General features: G+C 27.0%; 1 long non-coding RNA gene across 1 annotated transcript in view; it reads left to right on the top strand.

Moving 5' to 3' along the window:
• Nucleotides 1–3,824: 3,824 nt before the first annotated feature.
• The window catches only part of LOC117131972, a 21,773-nt gene continuing 3,039 nt past the window's right edge, over nucleotides 3,825–22,558 (top strand). Inside the window, exon 1 of the long non-coding RNA XR_004455412.1 lies at nucleotides 3,825–3,932. This is a non-coding gene — a long non-coding RNA (uncharacterized LOC117131972). The remainder of the gene's footprint in view (nucleotides 3,933–22,558) is intronic.

The raw sequence follows: 22,558 nt of genomic DNA, 5'->3' as shown, positions 1-22,558 counted from the left end.
TAACACATGAATTTTGAGAAAATTTCAAAAAATATGACAATTCTGTTTTAATGCATAGTTGCATCTTGTACTAACATATGATGATGTTCCAAGAGGTTTGGAGCCTTTATTGTCTCTGTTTTTCAAGAAAATAGTTATTTTATAGTAGTTATTTCATCGATTTAGGAAGAATTACGAAATTTTACTAAATTAATAGATAAAAAATTATAACGATTTCCATATACCGTGAAAAAGAACGTAAAATAAATTAATGCAGATGTAGAATGTAGTTAGAAATTTTAAAACAACACTAAATATTATAGGCTTCAGTATATAAAGAATTTACCAAAAAGTCAATATTTTAGAAGGGGTTAACACATGGATTTTGAAAAAATTTCAAAAAATTTGACAATATTGTTTTAATGCATAGTTGCATCCTTCACTAACATATGATGATGTTCAAAGAGGTTTGGAGCCTTTGTTGTCTCTGTTTTTCAAGAAAGTAATTATTTTATAGTAGTTATTTCATCGATTTAGGGAGTATTATGAAGTTTTACTAAATTAATTGATAAACAAATTATAACGATTTCCATATACCATGAAAAATACTTAAAATACATTAATACCATTGTAGAATGTGGTTATAAATTTTATAACAACACTAAAGATTATAGGCTTCAGTATATAAAGTATTTACCAAAAACTCAATATTTTCGAAGGGGTTAACACATGGATTTTGAGAAAATTTCAAAAAATATGACAATATTGTTTTAATGCATAGTTGCATCCTTCACTAACATATGATGATGTTCAAAGAGGTTTGAAGCCTTTGTTGTCTCCATGTTTCAAGAAAGTAGTTATTTCATCGATTTGGGGTGTATTATGAAGTTTTACTAAATTAATTGATAAACAAATTATAACGATTCCCATATACCATGAAAAAAGCTTAAAATACATTAATACCAATGTAGAATGTGGTTAGAAATTTTAAAACAACACTAAAGGTAATATGCTTCAGTCTATAAAGTATTTACCAAAAACTCAACATTTTCGAAGGGGTTAACACATGGATTTTGATAAAATTTCAAAAAATTTGACAATATTGTTTTAATGCATAGTTGCATCCAGCACTAACATATGATGATGTTCAAAGAGGTTTTGAGCCTTTGTTGTCTCCGTTTTTCAAGAAAGTAGTTATTTCATCGATTTAGGGAGTATTATGAAGTTTTACTAAATTAATTGATAAACAAATTATAATGATTCCCATATACCATGAAAAATACTTAAAATACATTAATACCAATGTAGAATGTGGTTAGAAATTTTAAAACAACACTAAAGATTATAGGCTTCAGTATATAAAGTATTTACCAAAAACTCAATATTTTCGAAGGGGTTAACACATGGATTTTGAGAAAATTTCAAAAAATTTGACAATATTGTTTTAATGCATAGTTGCATCCTTCACTAACATATGATGATGTTCAAAGAGGTTTGGAGCCTTTGTTGTCTCCGTTTTTCAAGAAAGTAGTTATTTCATCGATTTAGGAGGTATTAAGAAGTTTTACTAATTAATTGATAAAAAAATATAATGATTCCCATATACCATGAAAAATAGCGTAAAATACATTAATACAGATGTAGAATGTGGTTAAAAATTTTAAAACAACACTAAAAATTATAGGCTTCAGTATATAAAGAATTTACCAAAAACTCAATATTTTCGAAGGGGTTATTAACACATGGATTTTGAGAAAATTTCAAAACATATGACAATATTGTTTTAATGCATAGTTGCATCCTTCACTAACATATGATGATGTTCAAAGAGGTTTGGAGCCTTTGTTGTCTCCGTTTTTCAAGAAAGTAGTTATTTCATCGATTTAGAGAGTATTATGAAGTTTTACTAAATTAATTGATAAACAAATTATAACGATTCCCAACCATGAAAAATACTTAAAATACATTAATACCAATGTAGAATGTGGTTAGGAATTTTAAAACAACACTAAAGATTATAGGCTTCAGTATATAAAGTATTTACCAAAAACTCAATATTTTCAAAGGATTTTGATAAAATTTCAAAACAATTGACAATATTATTTTAATGCATAGTTGCATCCTGCACTGACATGTGATGATGTTCAAAGAGGTTTGGAGCCTTTGTTGTCTCCGTTTTTCATGAAAGTAATTATTTTATAGTAGTTATTTCATCGATTTAGGGAGTATTATGAAGTTTTACTAAATTAATTGATAAACAAATTATAACGATTTCCATATACCATGAAAAATACTTAAAATACATTAATACCAATGTAGAATGTGGTTAGAAATTTTAAAATAACACTAAAGATTATAGGCTTCAGTATATAAAGTATTTACCAAAAACTCAATATTTTCGAAGGGGTTAACACATGGATTTTGAGAAAATTTCAAAAATATGACAATTCTGTTTTAATGCATAGTTGCATCTTGTAATAACATATGATGATGTTCCAAGAGGTTTGGAGCCTTTATTGTCTCTGTTTTTCAAGAAAATAGTTATTTTATAGTAGTTATTTCATCGATTTAGGAAGTATTATGAAGTTTTACTAAATTAATCGATAAAAAATTATTACGATTTCCATATACCGTGAAAAAGAGCGTAAAATAAATTAATGCAGATGTAGAATATGGTTAGAAATTTTAAAACAACACTAAAGATTATAGGCTTCAGTATATAAAGAATTTACCAAAAACTCAATATTTTCGAAGGGGGGTTAACACATGGATTTTGAGAAAATTTCAAAAAATTTGACAATATTGTTTTAATGCATAGTTGCATCCTTCACTAACATATGATGATGTTCAAAGAGGTTTGGAGCCTTTGTTGTCTCCGTTTTTCAAGAAAGTAATTATTTTATAGTAGTTATTTCATCGATTTAGGGAGTATTATGAAGTTTTACTAAATTAATTGATAAACAAATTATAACGATTTCCATATACCATGAAAAATACTTAAAATACATTAATACCAATGTAGAATGTGGTTAGAAATTTTAAAACAACACTAAAGATTATAGGCTTCAGTATATAAAGTATTTACCAAAAACTCAATATTTTCGAAGGGGTTAACACATGGATTTTGAGAAAATTTCAAAAAATATGACAATATTGTTTTAATGCATAGTTGCATCCTTCACTAACATATGATGATGTTCAAAGAGGTTTGGAGCCTTTGTTGTCTCCGTTTTTCAAGAAAGTAGTTATTTCATCGATTTAGAGAGTATTATGAAGTTTTACTAAATTAATTGATAAACAAATTATAACGATTCCCATATACCATGAAAAATACTTAAAATACATTAATACCAATGTAGAATGTGGTTAGAAATTTTAAAACAACACTAAAGATTATAGGCTTCAGTATATAAAGTATTTACCAAAAACTCAATATTTTCAAAGGATTTTGATAAAATTTCAAAACAATTGACAATATAATTTTAATGCATAGTTGCATCCTGCACTGACATGTGATGATGTTCAAAGAGGTTTGGAGCCTTTGTTGTCTCCGTTTTTCAAGAAAGTATTATTTTATAGTAGTTATTTCATCGATTTAGGGAGTATTATGAAGTTTTACTAAATTAATTGATAAACAAATTATAACGATTTCCATATACCATGAAAAATACTTAAAATACATTAATACCAATGTAGAATGTGGTTAGAAATTTTAAAATAACACTAAAGATTATAGGCTTCAGTATATAAAGTATTTACCAAAAACTCAATATTTTCGAAGGGGTTAACACATGGATTTTGAGAAAATTTCAAAAAATATGACAATTCTGTTTTAATGCATAGTTGCATCTTGTAATAACATATGATGATGTTCCAAGAGGTTTGGAGCCTTTATTGTCTCTGTTTTTCAAGAAAATAGTTATTTTATAGTAGTTATTTCATCGATTTAGGAAGTATTATGAAGTTTTACTAAATTAATTGATAAAAAATTATAACGATTTCCATATACCGTGAAAAAGAGCGTAAAATAAATTAATGCAGATGTAGAATATGGTTAGAAATTTTAAAACAACACTAAATATTATAGGCTTCAGTATATAAAGAATTTACCAAAAAGTCAATATTTTAGAAAGGATTTTGAGAAAATTTTAAAAAATTTGACAATATTGTTTTAATGGATAGTTGCATCCTTCACTAACATATGATGATGTTCAAAGAGGTTTGGAGCCTTTGTTGTCTCCGTTTTTCAAGAAAGTAATTATTTTATAGTAGTTATTTCATCGATTTAGGGAGTATTATGAAGTTTTACTAAATTAATTGATAAACAAATTATAATGATTCCCATATACCATGAAAAATACTTAAAATACATTAATACCAATGTAGAATGTGGTTAGAAATTTTAAAACAACACTAAAGATTATAGGCTTCAGTATATAAAGTATTTACCAAAAACTCAATATTTTCGAAGGGGTTAACACAAGGATTTTGAGAAAATTTCAAAAAATATGACAATATTGTTTTAATGCATAGTTGCATCCTTCACTAACATATGATGATGTTCAAAGAGGTTTGGAGCCTTTGTTGTCTCCGTTTTTCAAGAAAGTAGTTATTTCATCGATTTAGGGTGTATTATGAAGTTTTACTAAATTAATTGATAAACAAATTATAACGATTCCCATATACCATGAAAAAGTCTTAAAATACATTAATACCAATGTAGAATGTGGTTAGAAATTTTAAAACAACACTAAAGGTAATATGCTTCAGTCTATAAAGTATTTACCAAAAACTCAACATTTTCGAAGGGGTCATTAAAACCAGACAAGAAGTTTTGAGCCAGACAAAAAATTGACAATATTGTTTTAATGCATAGTTGCATCCAGCACTAACATATGATGATGTTCAAAGAGGTTTTGAGCCTTTGTTGTCTCCGTTTTTCAAGAAAGTAGTTATTTCATCGATTTAGGGAGTATTATGAAGTTTTACTAAATTAATTGATAAAAAAATTATAACGATTCCCATATGCCATGAAAAATACTTAAAATACATCAATACCAATGTAGAATGTGGTTATAAATTTTAAAACAACACTAAAGATTATAGGCTTCAGTATATAAAGAATTTACCAAAAACTCAATATTTTCGAAGGGGTTAACACATGGATTTTGAGAAAATTTCAAAAAATTTGACAATATTGTTTTAATGTATAGTTGCATCCTTCACTAACATATGATGATGTTCAAAGAGGTTTGGAGCCTTTGTTGTCTCCGTTTTTCAAGAAAGTAGTTATTTTATAGTAGTTATTTCATCGATTTAGGAGGTATTAAGAAGTTTTACTAATTAATTGATAAAAAAATATAATGATTCCCATATAACATGAAAAATAGCGTAAAATACATTAATACAATGTAGAATGTGGTTAGAAATTTTTAAAACAACACTAAAATTATAGGCTTCAGTATATAAAGAATTTACCAAAAACTCAATATTTTCGAAGGGGTTAACACATGGATTTTGAGAAAATTTCAAAAAATATGACAATATTGTTTTAATGCATAGTTGCATCCTTCACTAACATATGATGATGTTCAAAGAGGTTTGGAGCCTTTGTTGTCTCCGTTTTTCAAGAAAGTAGTTATTTCATCGATTTATGGAGTATTATGAAGTTTTACTAAATTAATTGATAAACAAATTATAACGATTCCCATATACCATGAAAAATACTTAAAATACATTAATACCAATGTAGAATGTGGTTAGAAATTTTAAAACAACACTAAAGATTATAGGCTTCAGTATATAAAGTATTTACCAAAAACTCAATATTTTCAAAGGATTTTGATAAAATTTCAAAAAATTGACAATATTTTTTAATGCATAGTTGCATCCTGCACTAACATATGATGATGTTCAAAGAGGTTTGGAGCCTTTGTTGTCTCCGTTTTTCAAGAAAGTATATTTTATAGTAGTTATTTCATCGATTTAGGGAGTATTATGAAGTTTTACTAAATTAATTGATAAACAAATTATAACGATTCCCATATACCATGAAAAATACTTAAAATACATTAATACCAATGTAGAATGTGGTTAGAAATTTTAAAACAACACTAAAGATTATAGGCTTCAGTATATAAAGTATTTACCAAAAACTCAATATTTTCGAAGGGGTTAACACATGGATTTTGAGAAAATTTCAAAAAATATGACAATTTGTTTTAATGCATAGTTGCATCCTGCACTAACATATGATGATGTTCAAAGAGGTTTGGAGCCTTTTTGTCTCCGTTTTTCAAGAAAATAGTTATTTTATAGTAGTTATTTCATCGATTTAGGGAGTATTATGAAGTTTTACTAAATTAATTGATAAAAAATTATAACGATTTCCATATACCATGAAAAAAGCTTAAAATACATTAATACAATGTAGAATGTGGTTAGAAATTTTAAAACAACACTAAAGATTATAGGCTTCAGTATATAAAGAATTTACCAAAAACTCAATATTTTCGAAAGGGTTAACACATGGATTTTGAGAAAATTTCAAAAAATTGACAATATTGTTTTAATGCATAGTTGCATCCTTCACTAACATATGATGATGTTCAAAGAGGTTTGGAGCCTTTGTTGTCTCCGTTTTTCAAGAAAGTAGATTTATAGTAGTTATTTCATCGATTTAGGGAGTATTATGAAGTTTTACTAAATTAATTGATAAACAAATTATAACGATTCCATATACCATGAAAAATACTTAAAATACATTAATACCAATGTAGAATGTGGTTAGAAATTTTAAAACAACACTAAAGATTATAGGCTTCAGTATATAAAGTATTTACCAAAAACTCAATATTTTCGAAGGGGTTAACACATGGATTTTGAGAAAATTTCAAAAAATATGACAATATTGTTTTAATGCATAGTTGCATCCTTCACTAACATATGATGATGTTCAAAGAGGTTTGGAGCCTTTGTTGTCTCCGTTTTTCAAGAAAGTAGTTATTTCATCGATTTAGGGTGTATTATGAAGTTTTACTAAATTAATTGATAAACAAATTATAACGATTCCCATATACCATGAAAAAAGTTTAAAATACATTAATACCAATGTAGAATGTGGTTAGAAATTTTAAAACAACACTAAAGGTAATAGGCTTCAGTCTATAAAGTATTTACCAAAAACTCAACATTTTCGAAGGGGTTAACACATGGATTTTAATAAAATTTCAAAAAAATTGACAATATTGTTTTAATGCATAGTTGCATCCAGCACTAACATATGATGATGTTCAAAGAGGTTTTGAGCCTTTGTTGTCTCCGTTTTTCAAGAAAGTAGTTATTTCATCGATTTAGGGAGTATTATGAAGTTTTACTAAATTAATTGATAAACAAATTATAACGATTCCCATATGCCATGAAAAATACTTAAAATACATCAATACCAATGTAGAATGTGGTTAGAAATTTTAAAACAACACTAAAGATTATAGGCTTCAGTATATAAAGAATTTACCAAAAACTCAATATTTTCGAAGGGGTTAAACACATGGATTTTGAGAAAATTTCAAAAAATTTGACAATATTGTTTTAATGCATAGTTGCATCTTTCACTAACATATGATGATGTTCAAAGAGGTTTGGAGCCTTTGTTGTCTCCGTTTTTCAAGAAAGTAGTTATTTTATAGTAGTTATTTCATCGATTTAGGAGGTATTAAGAAGTTTTACTAATTAATTGATAAAAAATTATAATGATTCCCATATACCATGAAAAATAGCATAAAATACATTAATACAGAAGTAGAATGTGGTTAAAAATTTTAAAACAACACTAAAAATTATAGGCTTCAGTATATAAAGAATTTACCAAAAACTCAATATTTTCGAAGGGGTTATTAACACATGGATTTTGAGAAAATTTCAAAAAATATGACAATATTGTTTTAATGCATAGTTGCATCCTTCACTAACATATGATGATGTTCAAAGAGGTTTGGAGCCTTTGTTGTCTCCGTTTTTCAAGAAAGTAGTTATTTCATCTATTTAGGGAGTATTATGAAGTTTTACTAAATTAATTGATAAACAAATTATAACGATTCCCATATACCATGAAAAAAATACTTAAAATACATTAATACCAATGTAGAATGTGGTTAGAAATTTTAAAACAACACTAAAGATTATAGGCTTCAGTATATAAAGTATTTACCAAAAACTCAATATTTTCGAAGGGGTTAACACATGGATTTTGATAAAATTTCAAAAAAAATTGACAATATTATTTTTATGCATAGTTGAATCCTGCACTAACATGTGATGATGTTCAAAGAGGTTTGGAGCCTTTGTTGTCTCCGTTTTTCAAGACAGTAATTATTTTATAGTAGTTATTTCATCGATTTAGGGAGTATTATGAAGTTTTACTAAATTAATTGATAAACAAATTATAACGATTTCCATATACCATGAAAAATACTTAAAATACATTAATACCAATGTAGAATGTGGTTAGAAGTTTTAAAACAACACTAAAGATTATATGCTTCAGTATATAAAGTATTTACCAAAAACTCAATATTTTCGAAGGTGTTAACACAAGGATTTTGAGAAAATTTCAAAAAATATGACAATATTGTTTTAATGCGTAGTTGCATCCTTCACTAACATATGATGATGTTCAAAGAGGTTTGGAGCCTTTGTTGTCTCCGTTTTCAAGAAAGTAGTTATTTCATCGATTTAGGGTGTATTATGAAGTTTTACTAAATTAATTGATAAACAAATTATAACGATTCCCATATACCATGAAAAAAGCTTAAAATACATTAATACCAATGTAGAATGTGGTTAGAAATTTTAAAACAACACTAAAGATATAGGCTTCAGTATATAAAGTATTTACCAAAAACTCAATATTTTCGAAGGGGTTAACACATGGATTTTGAGAAAATTTCAAAAAATTGACAATATTGTTTTAATGCATAGTTGCATCCTCACTAACATATGATGATGTTCAAAGAGGTTTGGAGCCTTTGTTGTCTCCGTTTTTCAAGAAAGTAGTTATTTCATCGATTTAGGGAGTATTATGAAGTTTTACTAAATTAATTGATAAACAAATTATAACGATTCCCATATACCATGAAAAAAGCTTAAAATACATTAATACCAATGTAGAATGTGGTTAGAAATTTTAAAACAACACTAAAGATTATAGGCTTCAGTATATAAAGTATTTACCAAAAACTCAATATTTTCGAAGGGGTTAACACATGGATTTTGAGAAAATTTCAAAAAATTTGACAATATTATTTTAATGCATAGTTGCATCATGCACTAACATATGATGATGTTCAAAGAGGTTTGAGCCTTTGTTGTCTCCGTTTTTCAAGAAAGTAGTTATTTCATCGATTAAGGGTGTATTATGAAGTTTTACAAAATTAATTGATAAACAAATTATAACGATTCCCATATACCAAGAAAAAAGCTTAAAATACATTAATACCAATGTAGAATGTGGTTATAAATTTTAAAACAACACTAAAGATTATAGGCTTCAGCCTCTAAAGTATTTACCAAAAATTCAATATTTTCGAAGGGGTTAACACATGGATTTTGATAAAATTTCAAAAAATTTGACAATATTGTTTTAATGCATAGTTGCATCCTGCACTAACATATGATGATGTTCAAAGAGGTTTTGAGCCTTTGTTGTCTCCGTTTTTCAAGAAAGTAGTTATTTCATCGATTTAGGGAGTATTATGAAGTTTTACTAAATTAATTGATAAACAAATTATAACGATTCCCATATACCATGAAAAATACTTAAAATACATTAATACCAATGTAGAATGTGGTTAGAAATTTTAAAACAACACTAAAGATTATAGGCTTCAGTATATAAAGAATTTACCAAAAACTCAATATTTTCGAAGGGGGGGTTAACACATGGATTTTGAGAAAATTTCAAAAAATTTGACAATATTGTTTTAATGCATAGTTGCATCCTGCACTAACATATGATGATGTTCAAAGAGGTTTTGAGCCTTTGTTGTCTCCGTTTTTCAAGAAAGTAGTTATTTTATCGATTTAGGGAGTATTATGAAGTTTTACTAAATTAATTGATAAACAAATTATAATGATTCCCATATACCATGAAAAATACTTAAAATACATTAATACCAATGTAGAATGTGGTTAGAAATTTTAAAACAACACTAAAGATTATAGGCTTCAGTATATAAAGAATTTACCAAAAACTCAATATTTTCGAAGGGGTTAACACATGGATTTTGAGAAAATTTCAAAAAATTTGACAATATTGTTTTAATGCATAGTTGCATCCTTCACTAACATATGATGATGTTCAAAGAGGTTTGGAGCCTTTGTTGTCTCCGTTTTTCAAGAAAGTAGTTATTTCATCGATTTAGGGTGTATTATGAAGTTTTACTAAATTAATTGATAAACAAATTATAACGATTCCCATATACCATGAAAAAAGCTTAAAATACATTAATACCAATGTAGAATGTGGTTAGAAATTTTAAAACAACACTAAAGATTATAGGCTTCAGTATATAAAGTATTTACCAAAAACTCAATATTTTCGAAGGGGTTAACACATGGATTTTGAGAAAATTTCAAAAAAATTGACAATATTGTTTTAATGCATAGTTGCATCCTGCACTAACATATGATGATGTTCAAAGAGGTTTGGAGCCTTTGTTGTCTCCGTTTTTCAAGAAAGTAGTTATTTCATCGATTTAAGGAGTATTATGAAGTTTTACTAAATTAATTGATAAACAAATTATAACGATTCCCATATACCATGAAAATACTTAAAATACATTAATACCAATGTAGAATGTGGTTAGAAATTTTAAAACAACACTAAAGATTATAGGCTTCAGTATATAAAGTATTTACCAAAAACTCAATATTTTCGAAGGGGTTAACACATGGATTTTGAGAAAATTTCAAAAAATTTGACAATATTGTTTTAATGCATAGTTGCATCCTTGCACTAACATATGATGATGTTCAAAGAGGTTTGGAGCCTTTGTTGTCTCCGTTTTTCAAGAAGTAATATAGTAGTTATTTCATCGATTTAGGGAGTATTATGAAGTTTTACTAATTAATTGATAAACAAATTATAACGATTTCCATATACCATGAAAAAGCTTAAAATACATTAATACCAATGTAGAATGTGGTTAGAAATTTTAAAACAACACTAAAGATTATAGGCTTCAGTATATAAAGTATTTACCAAAAACTCAATATTTTCGAAGGGGTTAACACATGAATTTTGAGAAAATTTCAAAAATATGACAAGATTGTTTTAATGCATAGTTGGATCCTACACTAACATACGATGATGTTCAAAGAGGTTTGGAGCCTTTGTTGTCTCCGTTTTTCAAGAAAGTAGTTATTTCATCGATTTAGGGTGTATTATGAAGTTTTACTAAATTAATTGATAAACAAATTATAACGATTCCCATATACCATGAAAAAGGCTTAAAATACATTAATACCAATGTAGAATGTGGTTAGAAATTTTAAAACAATACTAAAGATTATAGGCTTCAGTCTATAAAGTATTTACCAAAAACTCAACATTTTCGAAGGGGTTAACACATGGATTTTGATAAAATTTCAAAAAATTTGACAATATTGTTTTATGCATAGTTGCATCCTGAACTAACATATGATGATGTTCAAAGAGGTTTTGAGCCTTTGTTGTCTCCGTTTTTCAAGAAAGTAGTTATTTCATCGATTTAGGGAGTATTATGAAGTTTTACTAAATTAATTGATAAACAAATTATAATGATTCCCATATACCATGAAAAATACTTGAAATACATTAATACCAATGTAGAATGTGGTTAGAAATTTTAAAACAACACTAAAGATTATAGGCTTCAGTATATAAAGAATTTACCAAAAACTCAATATTTTCGAAGGGGTTAACACATGGATTTTGAGAAAATTTCAAAAAATTTGACAATATTGTTTTAATGCATAGTTGCATCCTTCACTAACATATGATGATGTTCAAAGAGGTTTGGAGCCTTTGTTGTCTCCGTTTTTCAAGAAAGTAGTTATTTCATCGATTTAGGGTGTATTATGAAGTTTTACTAAATTAATTGATAAACAAATTATAACGATTCCCATATACCATGAAAAAAGCTTAAAATACATTAATACCAATGTAGAATGTGGTTAGAAATTTTAAAACAACACTAAAGTTATAGGCTTCAGTATATAAAGTATTTACCAAAAACTCAATATTTTCGAAGGGGTTAACACATGGATTTGATGAAAAATTTCAAAAAACTTGACAATATTGTTTTAATGCATAGTTGCATCCTTCACTAACATATGATGATGTTCAAAGAGGTTTGGAGCCTTTGTTGTCTCCGTTTTTCAAGAAAGTAGTTATTTCATCGATTTAGGGAGTATTATGAAGTTTTACTAAATTAATTGATAAACAAATTATAACGATTCCCATATGCCATGAAAAATACTTAAAATACATCAATACCAATGTAGAATGTGGTTAGAAATTTTAAAACAACACTAAAGATTATAGGCTTCAGTATATAAAGAATTTACCAAAAACTCAATATTTTCGAAGGGGTTAAACACATGGATTTTGAGAAAATTTCAAAAAATTTGACAATATTGTTTTAATGCATAGTTGCATCCTGCACTAACATATGATGATGTTCAAAGAGGTTTTGAGCCTTTGTTGTCTCCGTTTTTCAAGAAAGTAGTTATTTCATCGATTTAGGGAGTATTATGAAGTTTTACTAAATTAATTGATAAACAAATTATAATGATTCCCATATACCATGAAAAATACTTAAAATACATTAATACCAATGTAGAATGTGGTTAGAAATTTTAAAACAACACTAAAGATTATAGGCTTCAGTATATAAAGAATTTACCAAAAACTCAATATTTTCGAAGGGGTTAACACATGGATTTTGAGAAAATTTCAAAAAATTTGACAATATTGTTTTAATGCATAGTTGCATCCTTCACTAACATATGATGATGTTCAAAGAGGTTTGGAGCCTTTGTTGTCTCCGTTTTTCAAGAAAGTAGTTATTTCATCGATTTAGGGTGTATTATGAAGTTTTACTAAATTAATTGATAAACAAATTATAACGATTCCCATATACCATGAAAAAAGCTTAAAATACATTAATACCAATGTAGAATGTGGTTAGAAATTTTAAAACAACACTAAAGATTATAGGCTTCAGTCTATAAAGTATTTACCAAAAACTCAACATTTTCGAAGGGGTTAAACACATGGATTTTGATAAAATTTCAAAAAATTTGACAATATTGTTTTAATGCATAGTTGCATCCTGCACTAACATATTATGATGTTCAAAGAGGTTTTGAGCCTTTGTTGTCTCCGTTTTTCAAGAAAGTAGTTATTTCATCGATTTAGGGAGTATTATGAAATTTTACTAAATTAATTGATAAACAAATTATAACGATTCCCATATACCATGAAAAATACTTAAAATACTTAATACCAATGTAGAATGTGGTTAGAAATTTTAAAACAACACTAAAAATTATAGGCTTCAGTATATAAAGAATTTACCAAAAACTCAATATTTTCGAAGGGGTTAAGACATGGATTTTGAGAAAAATTCAAAAAATATGACAATATTGTTTTAATGTATAGTTGCATCCTTCACTAACATATGATGATGTTCAAAGAGGTTTGGAGCCTTTGTTGTCTCCGTTTTCAAGAAAGTAGTTATTTCATCGATTTAGGGAGTATTATGAAGTTTTACTAAATTAATTGATAAACAAATTATAACGATTCCCATATACCATGAAAAAAAGCTTAAAATACATTAATACCAATGTAGAATGTGGTTAGAAATTTTAAAACAACACTAAAGATTATAGGCTTCAGTATATAAAGTATTTACCAAAAACTCAATATTTTCGAAGGGGTTAACACATGGATTTTGAGAAATTTCAAAAAATATGACAATATTGTTTTAATGCATAGTTGCATCCTGCACTAACATATGATGATGTTCAAAGAGGTTTGGAGCCTTTGTTGTCTCCGTTTTTCAAGAAAGTAGTTATTTCATCGATTTAGGGAGTATTATGAAGTTTTACTAAATTAATTGATAAACAAATTATAACGATTCCATATACCATGAAAATACTTAAAATACATTAATACCAATGTAGAATGTGGTTAGAAGTTTAAAACAACACTAAAGATTATAGGCTTCAGTATATAAAGTATTTACCAAAAACTCAATATTTTCGAAGGGGTTAACACATGGATTTTGAGAAAATTACAAAAAATTCGACAATATTTTTTTAATGCATAGTTGCATCCTGCACTAACATATGATGATGTTCAAAGAGGTTTGGAGCCTTTGTTGTCTCCGTTTTTCAAGAAAATAGTTATTTTATAGTAGTTATTTCATCGATTTAGGGAGTATTATGAAGTTTTACTAAATTAATTGATAAACAAATTATAACGATTCCCATATACCATGAAAAAAGCTTAAAATACATTAATACCAATGTATAATGTGGTTAGAAATTTAAAATAACACTAAAGATTATAGGCTTCAGTATATAAAGTATTTACCAAAAACTCAATATTTTCGAAGGGGTTAACACATGGATTTTGAGAAAATTTCAAAAAATATGACAATATTGTTTTAATGCATAGTTGCATCCTTCACTAACATATGATGATGTTCAAAGAGGTTTGGAGCCTTTGTGGTTTCCGTTTTTCAAGAAAGTAGTTATTTCATCGATTTATGGAGTATTATGAAGTTTTACTAAATTAATTGATAAACAAATTATAACGATTCCCATATACCATGAAAAAGGCTTAAAATACATTAATACCAATGTAGAATGTGGTTAGAAATTTTAAAACAACACTAAAGATTATAGGCTTCAGTATATAAAGTATTTACCAAAAACTCAATATTTTCGAAGGGTTAACACATGGATTTTGAGAAAATTTCAAAAAAAATTGACAATATTGTTTTAATGCATAGTTGCATCCTGCACTAACATATGATGATGTTCAAAGAGGTTTGGAGCCTTTGTTGTCTCCGTTTTTCAAGAAAGTAGTTATTTCATCGATTTAGGGAGTATTATGAAGTTTTACTAAATTAATTGATAAACAAATTATAACGATTCCCATATACCATGAAAAATACTTAAAATACATTAATACAATGTAGAATGTGGTTAGAAATTTTAAAACAACACTAAAGATTATAGGCTTCAGTATATAAAGAATTACCAAAAACTCAATATTTTCGAAGGGGTTAACACATGGATTTTGAGAAAATTTCAAAAAATATGACAATATTGTTTTAATGCATAGTTGCATCCTTCACTAACATATGATGATGTTCAAAGAGGTTTGGAGCCTTTGTTGTCTCCGTTTTTCAAGAAAGTAGTTATTTCATCGATTTAGGGTGTATTATGAAGTTTTACTAAATTAATTGATAAACAAATTATAACGATTCCCATATACCATGAAAAAAGCTTAAAATACATTAATACCAATGTAGAATGTGGTTAGAAATTTTAAAACAACACTAAAGGTAATATGCTTCAGTCTATAAAGTATTTACCAAAAACTCAACATTTTCGAAGGGGTTAACACATGGATTTTGATAAAATTTCAAAAAATTGACAATATTGTTTAATGCATAGTTGCATCCTGCACTAACATATGATGATGTTCAAAGAGGTTTGGAGCCTTTGTTGTCTCCGTTTTTCAAGAAAGTAGTTATTTCATCGATTTAGGGAGTATTATGAAGTTTTACTAAATTAATTGATAAACAAATTATAACGATTCCCATATACCATGAAAAATACTTAAAATACATTAATACCAATGTAGAATGTGGTTAGAAATTTTAAACAACACTAAAGATTATAGGCTTCAGTATATAAAGTATTTACCAAAACTCAATATTTTCGAAGGGGTTAACACATGGATTTTGAGAAAATTTCAAAAAATTTGACAATATTGTTTTAATGCATAGTTGCATCTGCACTAACATATGATGATGTTCAAAGAGGTTTGGAGCCTTTGTTGTCTCCGTTTTCAAGAAAGTAGTTATTTCATCGATTTAGGGGTATTATGAAGTTTACTAATTAATGATAAACAAATATAACGATTCCATATACCATGAAAAATACTTAAAATACATTAATACCAATGTAGAATGTGGTTAGAAATTTAAAACAACACTAAAGATTATAGGCTTCAGTATATAAAGTATTTACCAAAAACTCAATATTTTCGAAGGGGTTAACACATGGATTTTGAGAAAATTTCAAAAATATGACAATATTGTTTTAATGCATAGTTGCATCCTCACTAACATATGATGATGTTCAAAGAGGTTTGGAGCCTTTGTTGTCTCCGTTTTTCAAGAAAGTAGTTATTTCATCGATTTAGGAGTATTATGAAGTTTTACTAAATTAATTGATAAACAAATTATAACGATTCCCATATACCATGAAAAATACTTAAAATACATTAATACCAATGTAGAATGTGGTTAGAATTTTAAATTTTAAACAACACTAAAGATTATAGGCTTCAGTATATAAAGTATTTACCAAAAACTCAATATTTTCGAAGGGGTTAACACATGGATTTTGAGAAAATTTCAAAAAATTTGACAATATTGTTTTAATGCATAGTTGCATCCTCACTAACATATGATGATGTTCAAAGAGGTTTGGAGCCTTTGTTGTCTCCGTTTTTCAAGAAAGTAGTTATTTCATCGATTTAGGGAGTATTATGAAGTTTTACTAAATTAATTGATAAACAATTATAACGATTCCATATACCATGAAAAACTTAAAATACATTAATACCAATGTAGAATGTGGTTAGAAATTTTAAAACAACACTAAAGATTATAGGCTTCAGTATATAAAGTATTTACCAAAAACTCAATATTTTCGAAGGGGTTAACACATGGATTTTGAGAAAATTTCAAAAAATTGACAATATTGTTTTAATGCATAGTTGCATCCTGCACTAACATATGATGATGTTCAAAGAGGTTTGGAGCCTTTGTTGTCTCCGTTTTCAAGAAAGTAGTTATTTCATCGATTTAGGGAGTATTATGAAGTTTTACTAAATTAATTGATAAACAAATTATAACGATTCCCATATACCATGAAAAATACTTAAAATACATTAATACCAATGTAGAATGTGGTTAGAAATTTAAAACAACACTAAAGATTATAGGCTTCAGTATATAAAGTATTTACCAAAAACTCAATATTTTCGAAGGGGTTAACACATGGATTTTGAGAAAATTTCAAAAAATTTGACAATATTATTTTAATGCATAGTTGCATCCTGCACTAACATATGATGATGTTCAAAGAGGTTTGGAGCCTTTGTTGTCCGTTTTTCAAGAAAGTAGTTATTTTATAGTAGTTATTTCATCGATTTAGGAGTATTAAGAAGTTTTACTAAATTAATTGATAAAAAATTATAACGATTCCATATACCATGAAAAAGAGCTTAAAATACATTAATACAATGTAGAATGTGGTTAGAAATTTTAAAACAACACTAAAAATTATAGGCTTCAGTATATAAAGAATTTACCAAAAACTCAATATTTTCGAAGGGGTTAACACATGGATTTTGAGAAAATTTCAAAAATATGACAATATTGTTTTAATGCATAGTTGCATCCTCACTAACATATGATGATGTTCAAAGAGGTTTGGAGCCTTTGTTGTCTCGTTTTTCAAGAAAGTAGTAGTTATTTCATCGATTTAGGGAGTATTATGAAGTTTTACTAAATTAATTGATAAACAAATTATAACGATTCCATATACCATGAAAAAAGCTTAAAATACATTAATACCAATGTAGAATGTGGTTAGAAATTTTAAAACAACACTAAAGATTATAGGCTTCAGTATATAAAGTATTTACCAAAAACTCAATATTTTCGAAGGGGTTAACACATGGATTTTGAGAAAATTTCAAAAAATTGACAATATTGTTTTAATGCATAGTTGCATCCTGCACTAACATATGATGATGTTCAAAGAGGTTTGGAGCCTTTGTTGTCTCCGTTTTTCAAGAAAGTAGTTATTTCATCGATTTAGGGAGTATTATGAAGTTTTACTAAATTAATTGATAAAAAAATTATAACGATTCCCATATACCATGAAAATACTTAAAATACATTAATACAAATGTAGAATGTGGTTAGAAATTTTAAAACAACACTAAAGATTATAGGCTTCAGTATATAAAGTATTTACCAAAAACTCATATTTTCGAAGGGGTTAACACATGGATTTTGAGAAAATTTCAAAAAATTGACAATATTGTTTTAATGCATAGTTGCATCCTGCACTAACATATGATGATGTTCAAAGAGGTTTGGAGCCTTTGTTGTCTCCGTTTTCAAGTAAAGTAGTTATTTCATCGATTTAGGGAGTATTATGAAGTTTTACTAAATTAATTGATAAACAAATTATAACGATTCCCATATACCATGAAAAATACTTAAAATACATTAATACCAATGTAGAATGTGGTTAGAAATTTTAAAACAACACTAAAGATTATAGGCTTCAGTATATAAAGTATTTACCAAAAACTCAATATTTTCGAAGGGGTTAACACATGGATTTTGAAAAATTTCAAAAAATATGACAATATTGTTTTAATGCATAGTTGCATCCTGCACTAACATATGATGATGTTCAAAGAGGTTTGGAGCCTTTGTTGTCTCCGTTTTTCAAGAAAGTAGTTATTTCATCGATTTAGGGAGTATTATGAAGTTTTACTAAATTAATTGATAAAAAATTATAACGATTCCCATATACCATGAAAAAAGCTTAAAATACATTAATACCAATGTAGAATGTGGTTAGAAATTTTAAACAACACTAAAGATATTAGGCTTCAGTATAAAAGTATTTACCAAAAACTCAATATTTTCGAAGGGTTACACATGGATTTTGAGAAAATTTCAAAAAAATTGACAATATTGTTTTAATGCATAGTTGCATCCTGCACTAACATATGATGATGTTCAAAGAGGTTTGGAGCCTTTGTTGTCTCCGTTTTTCAAGAAAGTAGTTATTTCATCGATTTAGGAGTATTATGAAGTTTTACTAATTAATTGATAACAAATTATAACGATTCCCATATACCATGAAAAAACTTAAAATACATTAATACCAATGTAGAATGTGGTTAGAAATTTTAAACAACACTAAAGATTATAGGCTTCAGTATATAAAGTATTTACCAAAAACTCAATATTTTCGAAGGGGTTAACACATGGATTTGAGAGAAAATTTCAAAAAATTTGACAATATTGTTTTAATGCATAGTTGCATCCTGCACTAACATATGATGATGTTCAAAGAGGTTTGGAGCCTTTGTTGTCTCCGTTTTCAAGAAAGTAGTTATTTCATCGATTTAGGGAGTATAATGAAGTTTTACTAAATTAATTGATAAACAAATTATAACGATTCCCATATACCATGAAAAAGCTTAAAATACATTAATACCAATGTAGAATGTGGTTAGAAATTTAAAACAACACTAAAGATTATAGGCTTCAGTATATAAAGTATTTACCAAAAAAACAATATTTCGAAGGGGTTAACACATGGATTTTGAGAAAATTTCAAAAAAATATGACAATATTGTTTTAATGCATAGTTGCATCCTGCACTAACATATGATGATGTTCAAAGAGGTTTGGAGCCTTTGTTGTCTCCGTTTTTCAAGAAAGTAGTTATTTCATCGATTTAGGGAGTATTATGAAGTTTTACTAAATTAATTGATAAACAAATATAACGATTCCATATACCATGAAAATACTTAAAATACATTAATACCAATGTAGAATGTGGTTAGAAATTTTAAAACAACACTAAAGATTATAGGCTTCAGTATATAAAGTATTTACCAAAAACTCAATATTTTCGAAGGGGTTAACACATGGATTTTGAGAAAATTTCAAAAAATTTGACAATATTGTTTAATGCATAGTTGCATCCTGCACTAACATATGATGATGTTCAAAGAGGTTTGGAGCTTTGTTGTCTCCGTTTTTCAAGAAAGTTAGTTATTTCATCGATTTAGGGGTATTATGAAGTTTTACTAAATTAATTGATAAAAAAATAACGATTCCCATATACCATGAAAAAAGAGCTTAAAATACATTAATACCAATGTAGAATGTGGTTAGAAATTTTAAAACAACACTAAAGATTATAGGCTTCAGTATATAAAGTATTTACCAAAAACTCAATATTTTCGAAGGGTTAACACATGGATTTTGAGAAAATTTCAAAAAAATGACAATATTGTTTTAATGCATAGTTGCATCCTGCACTAACATATGATGATGTTCAAAGAGGTTTGGAGCCTTTGTTGTCTCCGTTTTTCAAGAAAAGTAGTTATTTCATCGATTTAGGAGTATTATGAAGTTTTACTAAATTAATTGATAAAAAATTATAACGATTCCATACCATGAAAAATACTTAAAATACATTAATACCAATGTAGAATGTGGTTAGAAATTTTTAAAACACACTAAAGATTATAGGCTTCAGTATATAAAGTATTTACCAAAAACTCAATATTTTCGAAGGGGTTAACACATGGATTTTGAGAAATTTCAAAAAATTTGACAATATTGTTTAATGCATAGTTGCATCCTTCACTAACATATGATGATGTTCAAAGAGGTTTGGAGCCTTTGTTGTCTCCGTTTTTTCAAGAAAGTAGTTATTTTATAGTAGTTATTTCATCGATTTAGGAGGTATTATGAAGTTTTACTAATTAATTGATAAAAAATTATAATGATTCCCATATACCATGAAAAAAGCTTAAAATACATTAATACAATGTAGAATGTGGTTAAAAATTTAAAACAACACTAAAAATTATAGGCTTCAGTATTTAAAGTATTTACCAAAAACTCAATATTTTCGAAGGAGTTAACACATGGATTTTGAGAAAATTTCAAAAAATATGACATTATTATATTAATGCATAGTTGCATCATGCACTAAAATATGATGATGTTCAAAGAGGTTTGGAGCCTTCGTTGTCTCCTTTTTTCAAGAAAATATTGTAGTTATTTCATCGATTTAGGAAGTATTATTAAGTTTTACTAAATTAATAAATAAACAAATTATAACGATTCCCATATACCATGAAAAATAGCTTAAAATACATTAATACAAATGTAGAATGTGGTTAGAAATTTTAAAACAACACTAAAGATTATAAGCTTCAGTATTTAAAGTATTTACCAAAAACTTAATATTTTCGAAGGGACACATGGATTTTGAGAAAATTTCAAAAAATTGACAATATTTTTTTAATGCATAGTTGCATCCTGCACTAACATATGATGATGTTCAAAGAGGTTTGGAGCCTTTGTTGTCTCCGTTTTTCAAGAAAGTAGTTATTTCATCGATTTAGGGAGTATTATGAAGTTTTACTAAATTAATTGATAAACAAATTATAACGATTCCCATATACCATGAAAAAAAGCTTAAAATACATTAATACCATGTAGAATGTGGTTAGAAATTTAAAACAACACTAAAGATTATAGGCTTCAGTATATAAAGTATTTACCAAAACTCAATATTTCGAAGGGGTTAACACATGGATTTTGAAAAAATTTCAAAAAATTTGACAATATTGTTTTAATGCATAGTTGCATCCTGCACTAACATATGATGATGTTCAAAGAGGTTTGAGCCTTTGTTGTCTCCGTTTTTCAAGAAAGTAGTATTTTATAGTAGTTATTTCATCGATTTAGGAGTATTATGAAGTTTTTACTAAATTAATTGATAAAAAATTATAACGATTTCCATATACCATGAAAAAGACTTAAAATACATTAATACAAATGTAGAATGTGGTTAGAAATTTTAAAACAACACTAAAGATTATAGGCTTCAGTATATAAAGTATTTACCAAAAACTCAATATTTTCGAAGGGGTTAACACATGGATTTTGAGAAATTTCAAAAATATGACAATATTGTTTTAATGCATAGTTGCATCCTTCACTAACATATGATGATGTTCAAAGAGGTTTGGAGCCTTTGTTGTCTCGTTTTTCAAGAAAGTAGTTATTTTCATCGATTTAGGTTGAGTATTATGAAGTTTTACTAAATTAATGATAAACAAATTATTATAACGATTCCCATATACCATGAAAAAAGCTTAAAATACATTAATACCAATGTAGAATGTGGTTAGAAATTTTTAAAACAACACTAAAGATTATAGGCTTCAGTATATAAAGTATTTACCAAAAACTCAATATTTTCGAAGGGGTTAACACATGGATTTTGAGAAAATTTCAAAAAAATTGACAATATTGTTTAATGCATAGTTGCATCCTGCACTAACATATGATGATGTTCAAAGAGGTTTTGAGCCTTTGTTGTCTCCGTTTTTCAAGAAAGTAGTTATTTCATCGATTTAGGAGTATTATGAAGTTTTACTAAATTAATTGATAAA

Source organism: Brassica rapa, chromosome A01 (assembly GCF_000309985.2).
Source record: "Brassica rapa cultivar Chiifu-401-42 chromosome A01, CAAS_Brap_v3.01, whole genome shotgun sequence".
In the NCBI taxonomy this organism is placed as follows: domain Eukaryota; kingdom Viridiplantae; phylum Streptophyta; class Magnoliopsida; order Brassicales; family Brassicaceae; genus Brassica; species Brassica rapa.
Note: the sequence above shows the minus strand (reverse complement) of the source record. Positions and strands in the feature narration are given on the sequence as shown.